Below are 17,126 nucleotides of genomic sequence, written 5' to 3' on the forward strand. Positions count from 1 at the left end.
TTTGACCATATCTATGTACTTATCATAATTAATATCCTTTTCTTCTGTCAGCCACAAAAGCTTAGTTTAATGAAATACAAAGATCTATGAACTCTTTAGGAAATATTTAGTCTTTTCTGTTTCATATTATCTTTTCATTCTTAATACATCTGCAGCAACCAAGGTTGCAGGTAATTGCAGTCAAGGCTCTAGGTAGTAAAATGTCTTGATATTGAAAATTAGCCAGATGATGTTTTAAGGTATCCAGTACCAAATGAATGACAGTGTTTTCTCATCTAACCTCTGTGAGAAACAAAACTGTGTCCTGACCTTTTATTACTGTTTGTTTAACCTGTGAAGTAGTATTTCACTGTATTCTGAAACACACCAAGATGTAAATCATGATTGTACCACGGTATGTTATAACTTCACACTATGAGGGATCATTAGGCATGGAGACTGTTAGTAATGTGTGGGCTGGCCTTTCCCAGGCAGCTAGGCTGTCTAGTCCAGGCTGAGAACTAATGATGACTGTTGTCAACTGGCTGTTTATACAAGCTTTCAGCAGACTTTTTTTGAAAATTCGGAATTGTTCTAGTATTTAAAGTATCTGCTATTTTATATAAAAAGAAAAATATTCTCTAATGGCCCAAATCCTCATGGTGCCTGTGTATTGGTCTAAGTGAATTTAATTTCCTTAATATGTTCTGAAGTATCCCAATTGCATATGTAAGGAATTGGGGGAGAGAGGAGCTGTGCTTTTTCTGAATCAGGAGTGATTCTTGTATTGGGGAAACCTAGAGAAACTCACTCTCGTGCTCTAATGGACCTAATCTGGACATTTGGTTAGCCTGTACTCTGGCCCTTCTTAGGATGCATGTCTAGATGCAGCCAGAGGGGTCTTCCCATGTGCAGGTATTTTCATTGTGGGGTTGTTGTTGTTCTTCGTTTATTTAAAAAAGAAGACAAAGGCATGACTGATTTCTACTATGAACTTTTTTTTTTTCCTCTTTGGAATTTAATAAACTCAAAATTTGTAGGTGCTAAGATATGCGGAGTCCTTAAGGCTTGGCATCTGAACAGCTACTGCTATTTTTTTCAGTACAACAGAGTTTTCATTATTTCTTTTTATAATAAAGATGCCAATAACAAACAAGTTATTTTATACACATTGTTCTTGGTGCTGCATATGTATTTTTTTTCTTCCCCCACTTTTTTATCTTATGTTATATTTTTACATTTTTTGAGACTGTTAGATTTATGCAGTTAATCATGTCACATGTTTTTGCTGCCGAATTTCCTGAGCAGTCTTGCAGTGGCCAGTGACACAAATGCTAAGAGGCGTATGTGAATGAATAGCCATAGCTTTTCCTGTTTCATTGGACATGGAAATCAAAACAAGATGGAGCAGGAAAACTGCATCTTCACTGCAGGCGCATCAGCTCAGGTAGTGCCCGATGTTAGAGCTAATTCAGGTACCCCTGTTTGCAAAGTAGCAGAAATTGCATGCAATTTAGTGTCAGTGCATCAAAGTGGTTATTGGCATCACTTTGTGGGGGGGTCTGTGCTGCCCTGCGTGCATGGATGGTACTGTCTACCCTGTGAAAATCAGCTTGAACTCTGCTCAGTGTAGGGTTGATGAAGTCAGCCAGGTGTGCAGCCTCCACCTACCAACATACTCAGTTCTTGTGCATCCTGATGTGCTTGAGAGAGGCTAGATAATAGCAAGCAAGGGGAGTGCTGTCATGGTGAGGCATAACTTAAGGTGGGATGGTCCTTCTGGGTGCCTGAGGTGAGGCCAGGCTCCAGCCAGCTGTGTTGTCACTACTGGGGAAAGGGGAAATGTCGTAACTTCCTTGGAATGGACACATTCCCGCATGCTGTCCTAATAATTAAGGGAAAATATTTTATGATACCAGGTTTTTAATATAAACTCATTCTCATAGAAAAGGTTTTCATATTTATTGAATAGGTCTGTATTTACGAAAAATGGCAGTCTTAATCTTGTAGCTTCTGTTTTTGGAAGTCCCTCTTGGCATCAGTGTTACCACACTTGCCCATCTGGCTAGCTTCCATTGCAAAGGGTAAGAAGGTGTTGCTGCTTTTTCCTGAAAGGTTTAGGTTCTGTTGTATTAGCTTATGCATCTTTCTGAGCTGCGCTGCTATTAGAATATACTCTTACTGAGTGTGCGCCCCAGTGTTATTCAGCCAAAGCTTGTAGTGCCATCTACTTGATACAGTGACAGATCCTAAATTTAGGAGCTAAAGCAGACTCTAGGCAGAGCGAGACAGAGAAAGATTGCAAGGATAAGGATCTTGGCAGATTCATTGCAGGTTTGCGTTCTGGGCTGTAAGCCTTGCATTTGATGGCTTCAAATTTGGCAGGTGACATTTATAGAAGCAGTGAAAGTCAGGGTGAAGTAGTGTGACTGATGATCCAACCTGAGGCTTTGGGGGAAGATGGCAGGACCGTTTGAAAGAGAAGTCGTATGCTGCTACTGTGATTTCTGCTCTGCACGCCTCTCCTGTAAGTAATGTCATTACTTCTGCGTCACCTGGTGAAAGCAAATTAAGCTGGGCTCTTCTCAAATTCCCAGCACAAGTCTTCCCTTTAGTAGGCGTATTACGATCAGTTGATATGACTCTTCATGCCAGTTGGCTGTCATGTGAGCAAAAGTTGCTCTCAGCAAAGTTAACTTCAGTGTAATTTATTTGAATCATCCTACTCTTATGTGACTTTAAAAAAAAAAATCAAACCCAAAAACCCTACAAAAATTCCCAAATATTTCTTTTCTGCACAAAGGGTTTTTTTTCCATCTTAAGTCACAGTAATTTCTAACAGCTGGTATAGTTACAAATCTAGTGGCATCATTCCACCCTTGGGTGATAGCTGATGCTGAATGCTGCTAGGACACTGCAACAGAGCAGTCCCATGACATTTCCCAAGTAGCTGGCCAGACAAGTTGTGCTCTGCTTTTTTCACAAACCGGTTAGTAGCTCTGTTTTTAAAAAGGTGCTTAAAGCCTGCTGATTAGAGTAGGAGTTACAGCTGGTCTGTACTTGTTTAATTTGAAGCATAAGAAATCTATCTGTCCTATAGAGCATTTAAGTAGTATCTGGGTTAATTTTGTATATATTAAATTGTTGGATACTTAAAACAGGAAATTTCTGTGTCTAAAAACATTGAGTTAAACTGTTATTTTTCCTTACTTGGAGACCCTTGGAAGAATCTTGTGTTATAAAACATAATTTGTGGCACAGTCTCAAAGATCCTGAGTCGTATTTTTCTGACTACCACATCACTGTAGTATTTGAATATTTTTCTGATACACGAAAGGAAAGGGTGTACAGGCTTTCCTTCTTTTCCATTTGTAATTGATTTATTTATAAGGAGAGTTTCACTCAGAAAAGCTGAGTTAAATCTGACCAATGCATTAAAACAGCTGACCTACTGTGAGACTGCAGGAACTGATCAAGTGAATTTTGCCCCTTGATTTGGTAGGGGTTGGTACAGCGTTGCTCCTCAAGTCATGGGGGAAATCCGAGCTCAAGCTGGGCTGTCTTTTTCTGTTTCTGGATACACTCCCTCTTGCACTCAAGAAGCTTGCATGTTCAAAATTCAGGAAAAAATTCACAGCAGATTGTGTCAAGCTTTGATTTGGCCTATGTAGTGCTGTAGTGTTTTTCAGTCAGATGTGTTTTTCTCACTGGCAGACAGACACTGGCAGTGGGAAGCAGCAATTCTTGCAAGACATCAAGAAACCAGGACCTGCTGGGGACCGTCTTTCTCTTCTCTCCTAGGGCTCTGTGTCAGGAGCTGAGTGGGAGGGTCTGCGTCTCAGTGGGTTTCTTATGCTCCCATCTGGCTGGAATGGACCTTCAGCTGCCTAAAGGAGATCTGAAGAACTTCAGAGTGGGATATTACATGAGTAGTTCTTTTCTTCTTTTTGCTTTGATATTAAGGTTTTTCAGACCTAGTCCTTCATTACAATGGGGCAGGATGGACAGGGGGTTGCAAGACATGTGTTGTACTTGCCTCAGCCTGGAAATGAAGATTTGGGAAATGCTTTCTTTGCTTCTGGGACAGTAGGTGGAGCTGTTTATTACACACTTGAAACCTGCTTCTTTAAAAATGAGAAATTAAAAAATGTGGTTGAGAAACAGTTTTCATTTGCACTGGTGGAGTGCCATGTCCTAGCATCCCTAAGATGTGTTAGAAAGAAGATGTGAGTAAACTGGTTTTGTGAAAATACTACAATTTCTTGGATGCCGCTTTATCTGTCCAGTCTTTATTCTGGCATTCAAATAATTTTCCATACTGCTCAAGTGGAGCAGTTCTGTCCTGCTGTGCTGAATATGACTCTCCTGGTTTTCTGCCTTCTTTTTGTAAGATTACACAGATGTTTGCAATTAAATTTTCTATATTTCTAATATGATTCATTTTGTTACCATAGAAGAATTTTATGTTGGTTATGTCACAGTGGTAGGGGTTGTTAATTTACCTTTTTTTTTTTTTTTTTGCTTTACCATTAAAAATGAATTTTTTAGCAGAGTCCGTTTGGAAACCAACATTCTTAGTATCTCCATTTTGCACAAGTGATGGAAGATGGTATTTCCTGCACAGAACAAATAACAACAGCAAGTAACAACAAAACTACCTTTAGGCTGGCTTGCCAAGTGTTCCTTGGTGTACAGGGTCTCAGTTTGATGGACATGAGACAGAGGAGCTTAGGCTCAGGAAGGACAGACCTGTTTGTGTTCTAACCTTGCTTTTCAGTTCTTTGAGTGAAGATGAGGTAAATCCAGGGAGATAATCCTGTTATGGAGGGTGGTCTGAGTGTTTTCATTGAGAACTCACATCACGTGCATCATTGGCTCCTTCCCTGTTTGATGAGCTGTTGCGTGCACTGTAGCCCCGTTGGAGGTTTTGTAGTAGACCTTTCTCAATCCCTTATGGTGGCGAAATCTCCTATAGCATTACAGTAAATATGTCCAAAATGTAACAGATTAGCTTAACGGAACCTGATATTGTAACTGAATTTACATTGAATACTTTGACAATTAAATTTAAACATTTATGTTGCCTACTTGCAAGCTCAAAAAACAGAGTAAATGCTACTGAATTAAGTCATAGAATACTTAGTAGTAATATATATTCTTGCTGTTTTCTTTTCCTAATGAAAGCCAATAAAATGTTAATTGCAGTATCTTTTGCCAATATGTGCTTAATGATAACCTTTGATATAAATGAACTTCTTTCATGTAACAGCCTTCTTTCCAGTGTTGGCAGGTGAGAAAATTCATAAAGTAAGCATATAATTTAATTTTCTGCAGCGGGTAATGTAGCAGAACATTACAGTACACAATCAAGAGCACAAGCAAAGTATTACTTTCAGTCTTTATTTTCTTGGTGTTGTACAGGACCACAGTTAATAAGGTTTATTGGTGAAATAATCTGGTTTACAGGAGAAATAATAAACAATAAACAGCAGTGCATCATTTGCAGAACCCCTGCGTTCTTGCTTAGTTAATTGTATACTCAGTAAAACTGTTCTTGGAAACCAGAGGGATCTGCTCTTACAGTATTGCATAACTACAGGCTGAAGTCAGGAATCTGAAGCTTAAAAAAAAAAAAGCAGCAGCAGCTCAGCATCTCATTTTAAACAATTTGAAATTTCCTAATGACTTCTAAAGTGAATTACCCAGTAATGACAAAATAGCAGTACTTCGTTCATTATTGCTATTATTCATCTTAGCAGCTCTGGAAGACTTCAAGATGTTCCGTGAATACAGGGTCATATTTTATTCCAGTCATTTGAAAGCTCCTGTGTAGGTGATGGTGCCCTCCTGTAAGTCAGTGATAGTAGATTGCTTATTTCTGAAATACTTTTGGCATTTTATTGGAATGGGATTATTTTCATATAAGAAGAATTTCCTGCAGGCATATCCCCTTTGCTTTTGACAATCTGAGCCAAACATTTGGCCACAGCTTCAGTAGTTTATACTATTACAAGGAAGAAAAAATCAAGCTGCTTTGTGGAGAAAGCTTTGGAAGACGTGGTTAGAACCAAACCAATTCAGTCATGTTTGCTGAATTTGCAGAAAAGCTGGAATGATGCTTTGGAGGTGTAAATGATCCCATTTGTATCAATTCAGATGACAATAAGGATACTGTTAGTGTTAACTGGTTTTTTGGTCATCAAAATGTGCAGGGAAGGAGAGGAAGTGGCCTACTACTAGGATTTGAAATGAAAGTGAAGTTTCCTTGTGGAATGTCTAGCCATTCAATTTTTATCACTTCCTTTGGTTTTCTATAACATGAGTGGTAGAACTCACCAGTGAATTATGACAGCTAAAGCGCCCCTTAAAGATGGGGGGAGAGTAATTAATAAAAACAAATAAAATTTTGTGCAGAGATGTCAGGAGGAGGAAGCTTTCCGGAGAGTCTTTGAGTGAGTGTGCTATCTAAATAGGAAGATGGAAAAGGATCACTCCAGGAAGATAGACAGTTAATAACTGCAAAATAATTTTTTTGCATTGTCTTTTTTTTTGGGGGGTGGGGGGGTGAGAAAGGGGAGTGGGGTGGTGTTGGGCAAAGAGTTTAGGCGAGTTTTCACATCAGTCCGCCACTGTGTGAGGGCCTGCCTTAATTGGAAGTGTCAAGAGTACGTTTTAGAATAAATCAGTAAAAAGAAGAGAAATTAATCGCCAGGACCAGATGGCAATTGCTCACAGGTTCCACAGGAATTCAAAGATTAAATCGTTGAACTGTGATTTGAAAACTGTCTCCTAAATTGTTCTTGGTACCTGGAAAATGGACAGATTTGATACGCGATGCTGATTTCTGATAGGAGATGCAGGAACGAGGAAACTGCCAACCAGGAAGGCTGACTTCTATACCGAATGAATGACAAAATTGATAAACAAAATAGTCATACTCCCACCAGTAAGACTGGGGAGGAATCAGTATGATTTTGGAGAGCAAAGTCACTCCTCGCAAATCAAGTAGAGGGCCTCGAAGGAGCCAAGAAGCACATGAATTAGGGTGATCAAATTGCAGTCCTACACTTGGATTTAAAAGGCTTTCCGTGAGTTCACGCAGTGGAGGCTCTTGAGAAAATGAAGCTGTTGAGCAATAAGAGGGAATGTATTTCATGAATTAATTACTGATTTTTTAAAATATGGGGCAGGGAGGAAAAATAGGACTAAATGATCACTTTCCTTAGTATGAGGTTATTAGTGGATTTCCTTTAAAACTGTGTTATTACTATTCTGGGAAAAAGACTAAATAATGAAATTATTAAGTTCGAGTGAGAAAAACTGCAAAGAGACTTCTGGTCCTTAGTGACAAGGCAGAAAAGCAGCATGTGAGAAGTTTTTTTTTTTATACACGCGTGTGTATACATCTATACAAACGCACCAATATTAACATGTAATATATACCCTTAAATACACATAAGCAGCAGTGGGATCTGATGAGAAAGGAGATCCTGACATCACTAGCTATCCCTTCTTTTTGCGAAATAAATTCAGTTGGTGGTAATCAAAATACAAGTAGAACATTTAAGAATTAGTGTGAAAAGAATAAGAAATATGAAGTTTAGTAAGTTCATAGTATGCCAGCAACTTGAATGCTGTTGGCATTTCTGGTCTTACAGGACTGATATAATTGAAAAGGCACAAAGAAGGGCAGTGAATAAGGGCAGAGATGTGGAGCAGCTTTTGATAGAAAGATTGGGAGCAGCACTTCTCAGACTGTTAGTTGCAACCTGAAAAGGGGTTGTGGGACAGTTTGGAGGGGTTGCGGTGTTTCAGGCTGGCCGGGGAACGGCAAGCAGCCTTCCCGCTGCCAGTGGTAAAGAGGGTTCTGCGTGGCCAGGAGTGAAGAAGCTGCCCTTCTTTTCCACAGTGTTTGAAAACTCTCAAGCAGGACAAGACAACCATCACACCTGTTTGGATATCAAATGCTTGGAAATGTCCTGAGCAGAAGAGATGGATCTGTGACATCAGTCAGAAATTTTCCAAACGCTGTATTGAAATACTCGTCCAACAGTGCAAATTAAGCTAGCTGAGTTGCAAATGTCCTGATCTTTGCGTTTGGTTTGAACTGTCTTTTTCAGAAATACCTATAGATCATTTGACCTATTTGGTATAGTCATGTGAATTCTGCCTCACAGAGGAATTTCAGGATTTTACATTGTAATTTGGCAAACATAGTGCAGTAAGTAATGTGCACCAATAAGCCCTGCCTTAATATTACTCCATTGTTTCTATGCTGAATTCATAACTGCTAACTCATGCCTAATGATGCTAATGTCCCATCAGCTCATGCTTAGGCAAGGGCTGGTTGATTATGTTAACCTCCATTTAAGCATGAAAAAGATTTTTCTCACTCTCCATCATTTGGACATCTAATTAAACCTGAAGCTAATGAAACTGTTCTGGTTTATGCTGCTTGGAAAAGCTTTTCCCATCATGTCTTATCTTGATAATTAACTCATTATTTAGTTGCTACACCTTTGCCACACCTTTGCTACGCGTCTTTACTAGCGCTAAACAGGCTTGGCTGTTACACCAAGGCTTTTAGGGCATGCATTCTGTGTTACGAAAGGAAGTAACTGTTCAAACTCCTGCTCTCATGAAATACCTTCTTCCCCCGTGTCGTGGTTTAGCCCCAGCCGGCAGCCGAGCACCACGCAGCCGCTCACTCACTCCCCCCCCCCGCCCAGTGGGATGGGGAGGAGAATGGGAAGGAAAAGGCAAGACCTGGTGGGTTGGTATAAGGACAGTTTACTGGGATAGCAAAGGGAGAAGGGAAGACAAAACAGAACAAAACAAAACAGTACTTAACAGAGTATACAAAACTGGTAATACACAATGCAGTTTCTCAGCCAAGGACCGTACAACTCAGACCGCACGCTCAGACCTGTCCCGAAACCGGACTGTCCCCAAGCCATGCATCCTGGAGCTGCTACCCCCCTCCCCGGCTAGCCCCCTTTTTATGCTGAGCATGATGTCATATGGTATGGAATACCCTCTTTGGCTAGTTTGGGTCACCTGTCCTGTCTATGTCCCCTCCCAACTCCTTGTGCACCCCCAGCCGTGCCACTGGCAAGGCGGTGTGAGAAGCAGAAAAGGCCTTGGCTCTGTGTAAGCACTGCTCAGCAACAACAGGTCCATAGAACAAAAACATCTCTATTATCAACGCTGTTTCCAGCACAAATCCAAAACACAGCCCCATACCAGCTACTGTGAAGAAAATGAACCCTCTCAGCTGAAACCAGGACACCCCGTATCTCTTCCTGTTCTTCTCTCTACACTTTAGCTCCAGGATAAATGGTAACTCCGCTCAATTACAACTTAGAAACCAAGTAGTATCTCTCATTGCTTTATGTTTTTCCCTTCTACCTATGAAGCAATTGTCACATACCACTGTCGGACTTTCCTATTGCTCCTGGCCACTGGGTTGGGCACTTGTGATTCCAGCCTGGCCTTTTACTACACCATTAGCAAGATTGTTCTGATTGCACACAACATTTGAGTGGTTTTATTAAATAAATTAATTTGTTTCATAGCCTACATATATTTCAGTGCAGACTGGGCAGGCTGGAGCAGCAGTCTTACTGATGCCACCAAGGCCCCTCTGACTGCCTTCAGTGCTCCAGAACATCATCTAGGGTCTGCGCTTGCTGCTGCTGGGATGTAATTCAGCTATGCTGACATCACTAAGCGAGGTGAACCTACTTTGCTACGCCAACGAAAACATAACATAGTCGTTTTGAAGTGTAGTCTGAAATGATCTGCCATATGCACAGGTGCGTTTACCTTGTTGCTTAAGTCTAGAATTTTATTCCATATATCTTTGCCAGACTGCTTATAAGTTGTCTGAAGTTGCATGCAACTTTTGTCCTCTTCATTGTAGTTTTTAAAAAAAAAAAATGCACATCTATGTGGTGATTTAATCGATATTGGTGAAATAGCATGAAAAGCATCTGTGATAAGTACCATACAAATGTGAGATATTTGTTTTCTTTGGCACAGTAGTGAGCTTTGCTTGTGCTTTTTTTCTTTTTTTCAGTTGTAGTCCTAGTAGTGTACACTGCAGCTGGATGGCTGTTTGGAAATGCTTTTTTGTCCCTTAACGTTGGGAAGTAATGTTTCCATCAAGGCTATTACTGAATTATTTTTTTTTTTCATCAAGGCTGAGGTTGAGATGATTCAAATTGAGGTAGATGTTGCCCAAAGTTAGTGACTTCCATTTTTTGAATGGTCTTTACTACTAGTAGAAAAGCTAAGTTGTGCTCGAACCATTTTGCTTCCAAAGCTATGTGCCTAATGTCTGTATTGTTGTAGTTTGAGATGATCGTCTTCTCTTTCCACTCCTTAACATTTAGAGGGAGCTTGCTCCACTGAGAATTAAAATCATCTTTTGATACGATAATCTTACAGACCTTTTTTTCAAAGAAGAAATGTTTTTTCACTTTTAGTTAATTTTAAGAAAAGCAACAAACATATCTACCAGCCTTAAGACACTTGTAAATGTTTTGGTAGGGAGAAGGCAATCCATCATAGAAAATGTGTTAATGAAAACAGTATACATTAAGCAGAGGTACATTTTAGTATAAGTTTTTGTGTCTCAGGCTCAGCCTTACCTGAAAGATTTTTGGATCCAGCTGGAGCTTTTCACTGACTTCAACATGGTTTTGCAAAGATGCAAAATTCTTCTTACTGTGCACCTGCTTGAAAAATTGGGCCCCAGTTTGTGATTCATGTTGTTTTTACATTTGGGAAGGTAATTTCAGCCATTCCTGAAGGCTATTAAAGTATTTTTATCCTGCTGCTTTATTCAAATGTTGATAGCTATTTTGGCTTACTAAAGATCGAAAGGGTTCGTGACTGGATCACAAATAGGAGTTTACAGAAGTAGAAAATTATTTATTTAGTGCTACACAGAGCCACAGAATGAAGCTTCAGTAGTTTAAGTTTTAAAAAATAGTTTCGATGGCAACATTTTCTCCTATAGAAGCTTAAGTGTGCATGGGAAAAGTTCGTCTTTGATTTTTGAGGGACATAAAATGTTCTTAGGTGTGCCTGAGTAATTTGAACAAAAGACCGTGTGATGAGGTTGTTCATGGTTTAGAAGATAATCTTGCCATCATTTCCAGCAAAACATTTTGATGTCTTATGGAATTCAACTGATTTTCTACAGGCTGCAGTGTTTCATGTATATTTTTGTTGTTTTGAAGAGTATTTGAATGCTGTTGTTTTATTAATGTAGTAAAAACATGGTTTTAGCTATTTTATTATGTTAGCTATTAATAAAATAAGAAATTATAATAGATTGGGAATCATCTTCCTTACATGTAAATTAGAGTATGTTTTCAAATTTTTAATGCCATTATCTCTAGCAACAAAGAACAAATTATAAGGCATCCATTATGTATATCTCAGCACTTCTCACTTGTAGGTGTGATGGTGTCTTACAAAGGAGTTGGGTAAATGTTGTCATCTCCATTTAGCAAATGAAGAACAAAAATGGTGCTCTGGAGGATTGTATTATTAATGACATGCAGAATTTCATTCTGATTTCGATAAATCCATTAGTGTTTGTTAAAATATTTAAAAAACAGGAGGCATAACATTTATACTTTATATCAAACTCCAGGTACCAGAGTAAGTTTCTAGTCTTGACTCATTTTGCTATTTGCTCTGCCTAACTCCATAGGATTAATTTCTTTTGATTTCCAAAGGCTTCTGAAAAAAATCCCGTTAAAAAAGATGAAGAAAAGGTCATGATGTTATCAGGAGGTTAGAAATAAAGAGTTGTTACAGATTAGAAACTGAAATTAAGCTGAAATGAAGGAGTAGGAACAAACGGTGAATTTTCAGCTTTGGCTAGAGGCATGCGGGGCTTTATATTGAAGGACTTCTTTAGCTTATTAAACGATGATTTGGAAATGAATGGCAAGATGTTCAGAAGCGACAGAAGGATTTAGATTAGGTGAAGTCAAAGGTATCTGCAAGGATGTAGGTAAAGGTTTTATATCAAGCTGTGATTGGATTGGGATTTTTTTCCCCCCCTTCTTTTTGCCCCTTTGACAAATTAATTAATTTTAAGAAAAGCAACAAACATATCTTTCCAGGTGGCTGAGCAATGCCACCTGGATAGAGGAACCTAGCTGGGTGTGCTGTACTGAGTTTGAAAACTTACAGGAAATAGTCAAGTGGGAAGAAGCCTGAGCAAAAACTGTACCCGTGGAAAGTGAGTACTGGAGGATGCAAGAATTATGATGGAAGATAACACTGATGGTCTTGTAATTCCAGTATGTAAAGTGAAGGTGCCTTCTTGCCTAAAATAGTCATTGCTTCTGATCAGAAAAGGAGCTAATAGATAATTATGAGAGCTTTCATTAGCAGCAGGAACGTGAGACTGAAAGAGTTTGCCTTCCAGAAGAGATGAGAGGATACAATAAAAGTACAGAAGATATTACATGGTGTAGAATTAAGTGCTTTTGCAGTTCCTTTTGATACCAAATGTACCATCACCAAATTCACACTAAATAAATCCAATTATTTTTGCAAGGTTAGGCTAAGGAATTCGTTTTTCAAATAACACTGAGGTTCAAACTTAACAGGATTTTCAAAAGACAGACAAGCAATAAAATTCCATGTTACAACTCCTCAATACAATAGCAACTTTCACTCTTCAAAGAATAAGACTATTTCTACACACAGGAGCAGGGAGGGAAGCTAGAAATAAATGGGTTTTGTTCCAGTAACTCCTGCCCATCTGGTCAGATATCTAACCCAAGTGTTATATGGACCATAGTTCATCTTGGAATTTACTTTCTGAGGCTGAAGTGCATCACTTCACAACTGTTAGTCACCAAACTGAAATATGGAGGGGAAAAAAAGTAGCGGGGGGGAAGTAATACGAAGAATAGGCAGGGGAGGCACCGTGATCAGAGGGAGGGAGAATGAAGGTATGTGTAAGCTTCAAAGTCTGTTACAGACAGCCCAGGATGCAGCCTTGACAAACTATTGTAATGCTGATAGCTGGTTTTGATTACATGCATTTCAAAAGAATAAGATGGGTGAAATTTAATTCTGAGATTGGGGTTTTTAAGTGAAGGCTGAATGAAGAAGCTGGTGAGACAATTTGTTAGCTGTTTAAACAGTTCACTAAAAATAAGTTAGAAAAATTCAGTTTTAAGTTTAAAAGTCTCTCAAGCATGATCCTAATTCTGAGAGCCATTTAGACAACCAGAGGAAGGGAGAAAATGGTAACATTACTGAATAACAGCAGCAAGAGCACAATGTACAGTAAGTAGTCTGTATGTTGCTTGCTTTAGAAGAATGGGTTTGGGTTGGCATGGAAAAGGTACAGTTTATCACAGAAGTATATTGATTTTTTTTTATATACAATAAATTGGTATGCTAGAGGATCTGACACCTTTGCAATATGGTGATGAATTCTTTGGTCTCTGGCAGACAATTAACAATACCAAATGCTCTGGAGTCAATACAAAGCAATGCACTGATACTCAGAAGACTGATGGAAAGCCTAAGGGAGGCAGATCATTTTTAATTAACTCAGCTTGAGCATTTTGCTGGAAAAGATCATTGGAAATCTAAAAGAAGATTAAATTAACAATTTTGAGGAGTCCAAAATTAATTTCTGTTCTTAACCAAAAAAAAAAAGCAGCAAGCTAGACTTTTTCTGCTACTTAATGATGTGAAATGTGAGATAATTGTTGGAAATCAGGTTTAAAGCTCATATGGATGAAAAATGTAACGCAGGCAGGATGTGTTGAGCAATATTTGAGTAAATGAGCATTTTGCAATGGTGAACTTCATTTCCAGAGGGCAATACTGTAATGACACCTTCATGGTTCCTTTTCTTTTGGCAACACCTGGAAACGTGAAATGAAATGGGAATTGTTGCTGTGTGGTTTGGCATAATGTAAGTAAACGTTACTGGGCACGCATCTCCAAAGTGATACTGATGCTATGACAAATGCATCAGTTGCCATGAGTTCCTTTCTGGATGCAGCAGCACAAAGCCCCACATGAGAACAGTGGTGTGTGTAGTCATTGCTTGCATCCATTATGGGATGGATTGCTGCATCAGCAGAAGGTAGAAAAACAGGAGGAGGAAAAAAAGGGAAGAGGAGTAATAGCAAGTAGCCATAATATGGAGAAATAACAATTAAAGCAGCATCTCCCTTTGACTTCCACTTGCTGTTGTGAGTGGAGAGACCGCAGGAGGCTGCATGCCTCAGCCTTTGGGAACGCACAGCGTCCACTTGATCTTTCAGAAGAATATTTTTGAGACCGGTAATGAATCGCTGTGAAACTTACCTCACATCAGATCTAGTGGAAGGACCGTTCTGAGTGACAATTCAACATGCTGCCCCTGCCTCTCCTTGCTGAAGCTGTGTGCTGTCATGAGGATCTGGAATGCAGAGTAATAGGGGAGTCAAAGGTTATTTGGTCAAATATCTGGTTCTTAAAAGCAGATTTGAACCTTTGCTGGGATTTGTCCCTGTTGCTGCAACAAAGAATGAAGCTTGGTTTGGACACTTGCTTTTGTACTGTTTTAGTTAGGGTTTTTTTGGGGGGAGAGGGACAAGGATGTTGTTTCTTTTAGCAGCGTTACAGCATATGTACTGTTAGCTGATGACCTGCAAACATGCAGGACAATGAAGGAAAGTAAAAGTAACTGCAAGGCAGTTAATGAAGTAGAAATATTGGAGCTCTGGGAAGAGTATCCTGAGTAAAATGTTGAATCCTAAATAGTATATGATAATATGAACACATGTCCAAGCTGGAGAAGGATATCCCCCTGTGCTGGAGAGTAGGTTTTTTCACTGACTTGAAAGGAACTTGTATAGCTTGAACTTCTGAATTACATAATTACCCTGAAAGGAACACTTTCAATGGCTTGATGGAATAGTACATACCAGAATAAGGCCAGAGGCATGTTAGGAATACCCAGCCTGCTAAGTAATATACATATCATTACTCTTACCTCCTTTCAGTTCTTCAAAGTAGCAGATTCTGTTGTGCCTGCCATATCTAATGTACTGTGTAATATTAAGGTACCGGAGTAGGTGAATCTCTTGCTGACACCTAATGTCACCTGCTTTCACACCGACGTTGTGTGGGTTATACTTGAATTATGTTCTTATTTCAGTGAAGGGCAAAGTCCTCATCAATCTTAGATGTAAGAATCAAGGCCCTAATTAAATTTAGATGATGTGGTTTTGTTTTTATTGAATTATTTTTTTTTTTAGTAGAGTAAACCAGGAAGTCAAAATTTGAGTCACTTGTGCTCTGTTGAACAGATCATGAGGCTTAGATAAAATACTTGCATGCTCTCAGGGGTTTGGTTGGGATTTTGGTTATTATAATTGGATACACACAAATGTAACAGGCATATAATGCATATTTTAAAATGTTTATCCAATTTACGAAGCTTACTGTTTTTCTTACTGCATCTGTATTTCTTTCATCTTTTACAAACTTCTCTTTATGTTCTTCTGATTAAATAATAAATCTGGGGATTTCTACCCTGTTATAAATAAATATTTTATGTTAACGATTTTTAAGAAGTTGAAGTCATTGAAGACTTTTGAAAAGATTCTGAAGAAGCTTCTCAGCTACACACAGTAGAGACAGTTTAAAGAAAAACATTTACCTCAGTGCAGCATTTTCTTTTAGTTGGATATTTGTAGTATACCTTTAAGATAGAAAAAAGTGCAGATATTCTGGGTAAAATATAGTGTGTTGAATATAACCCATTTTAATGGGGTGTGACAAAAGCTGATATTTTACTGATTAACAATACAGGGTAAAAAACTCTACTTGATCTATGATTTTTGGATCTCTCACATTTGAGGTATGCAGAGTGAGAGACAAATTTAAGGGACCTGATTTTCAAGAAGAGTTAAGCCATTGCTAAAAAACAAGCTCCTTTAAAGCACCTGTCATTCTACATACCATAACTAAGGAGCTGAAAATCTGATCTTAATTATCCAGTTTAAGTTATGTGCAGTGCATATAAAGGTATGATTTGATATTCGTGTATATCTGTACACCTGTAAGTATTCATCTTGACACATAGATATGGTAATGAGTAAATAACAAGGATTTGAATGAGAATTGGTTATTTTAATGTTAAGGAAGAAAATAACATTCCAGTAAGAGTCGAGCATTTGTATTTGATTTGGTGAGCTTTTTCTTTCAGACCTACTCAGATTGAAAACATTCAATGTAATTTTTAAAAACTCATAGTGAACAGAGAGTGCAGGTGACCAAACCTAATGATGATTCTGGCGGGTTTTTTGTTGCTTTGCTTGCTTGTGGTCTGGGATTTTGCTGGACACTGTACAACCAACAAATCTCTGAAAGTGCTGCTTGTTTTTACAGTATCTATATAATTATTTCTTTACTGAATGCTATTTGAGCTTAGTCTATTTGTTTTCTAGCTACTGGGTGTAACTGATGGTGATCTGTCCCATGTGAGCCTTCAGATGCATGCGGGAATGGTAGTGGTGAGATCAACAAGTCATCCCATTCTTTTCTTTTGAAGTGTCCCTGCCTTAACCTGAGACAGCAAAGTTTGCGTGCTGTCTGTTTACAAGGCTGCTCCAAGGCACTCAGCTACTCTAGGATACAGCTGCATCTACCTCATCCTTCCTGGAGTTGTATTCAGCTTTTGTTTATTGTCACGAACATAGGTTTTCTCAGGACAGGACAGGGCAAGGCACCTTTTGACAATGGCAATAACCTGGTGATGTCTGACAGATGCAAAGCCAAAGTGGGTATGTAAGTCTACTGACGTTGGAGCTTTTCCTTTTCTTAGCATCTGTGGCAAATGCATAATGCAGATCACCGGTCTGCTACTCTAAGTGAAGGACCATGGTTTACCTCACAGCTTGGACCTCTGTAATTATTTCTGTGACATCTTTTATAAGCTTAAAAACTTCCCTCCAGCCATGCATCCTTTTTTTTTTTTTTTTCCCTGCATAATGTCTCACTGCTTGCAGTGATCAAGAATCTCTTTAACTTAGGGATCTGGCTTACTTTTCACCTAGCTGGCTTGGGGGCTGATCGTAATGGGACACAGCGCCACAGTGCTTAAC

At 38.9% G+C, this 17,126-nt stretch overlaps 1 protein-coding gene across 4 annotated transcripts in view; it reads left to right on the forward strand.

The window, feature by feature from the left end:
* Nucleotides 1–17,126, forward strand: part of MYRIP (myosin VIIA and Rab interacting protein) — a 239,194-nt gene that overhangs the window by 77,525 nt on the left and 144,543 nt on the right. The window contains exons 1-2 of one of the 4 annotated variants that reach the window (XM_054817523.1): nucleotides 16,471–16,535; nucleotides 16,722–16,805. The exons of 2 other annotated variants lie outside the window; for them this stretch is intronic. The gene's annotated coding sequence lies outside the window, so the exon portion shown is untranslated. Of the gene's footprint in view, nucleotides 1–2,394; nucleotides 2,507–16,470; nucleotides 16,536–16,721; nucleotides 16,806–17,126 lie in introns of those variants that run through there. One more of the 4 variants, XM_054817527.1, reaches the window with a different exon arrangement.

The sequence above is a fragment of the Grus americana genome, chromosome 2 (genome assembly GCF_028858705.1).
Source record: "Grus americana isolate bGruAme1 chromosome 2, bGruAme1.mat, whole genome shotgun sequence".
Classification (NCBI taxonomy): Eukaryota; Metazoa; Chordata; class Aves; order Gruiformes; family Gruidae; genus Grus; species Grus americana.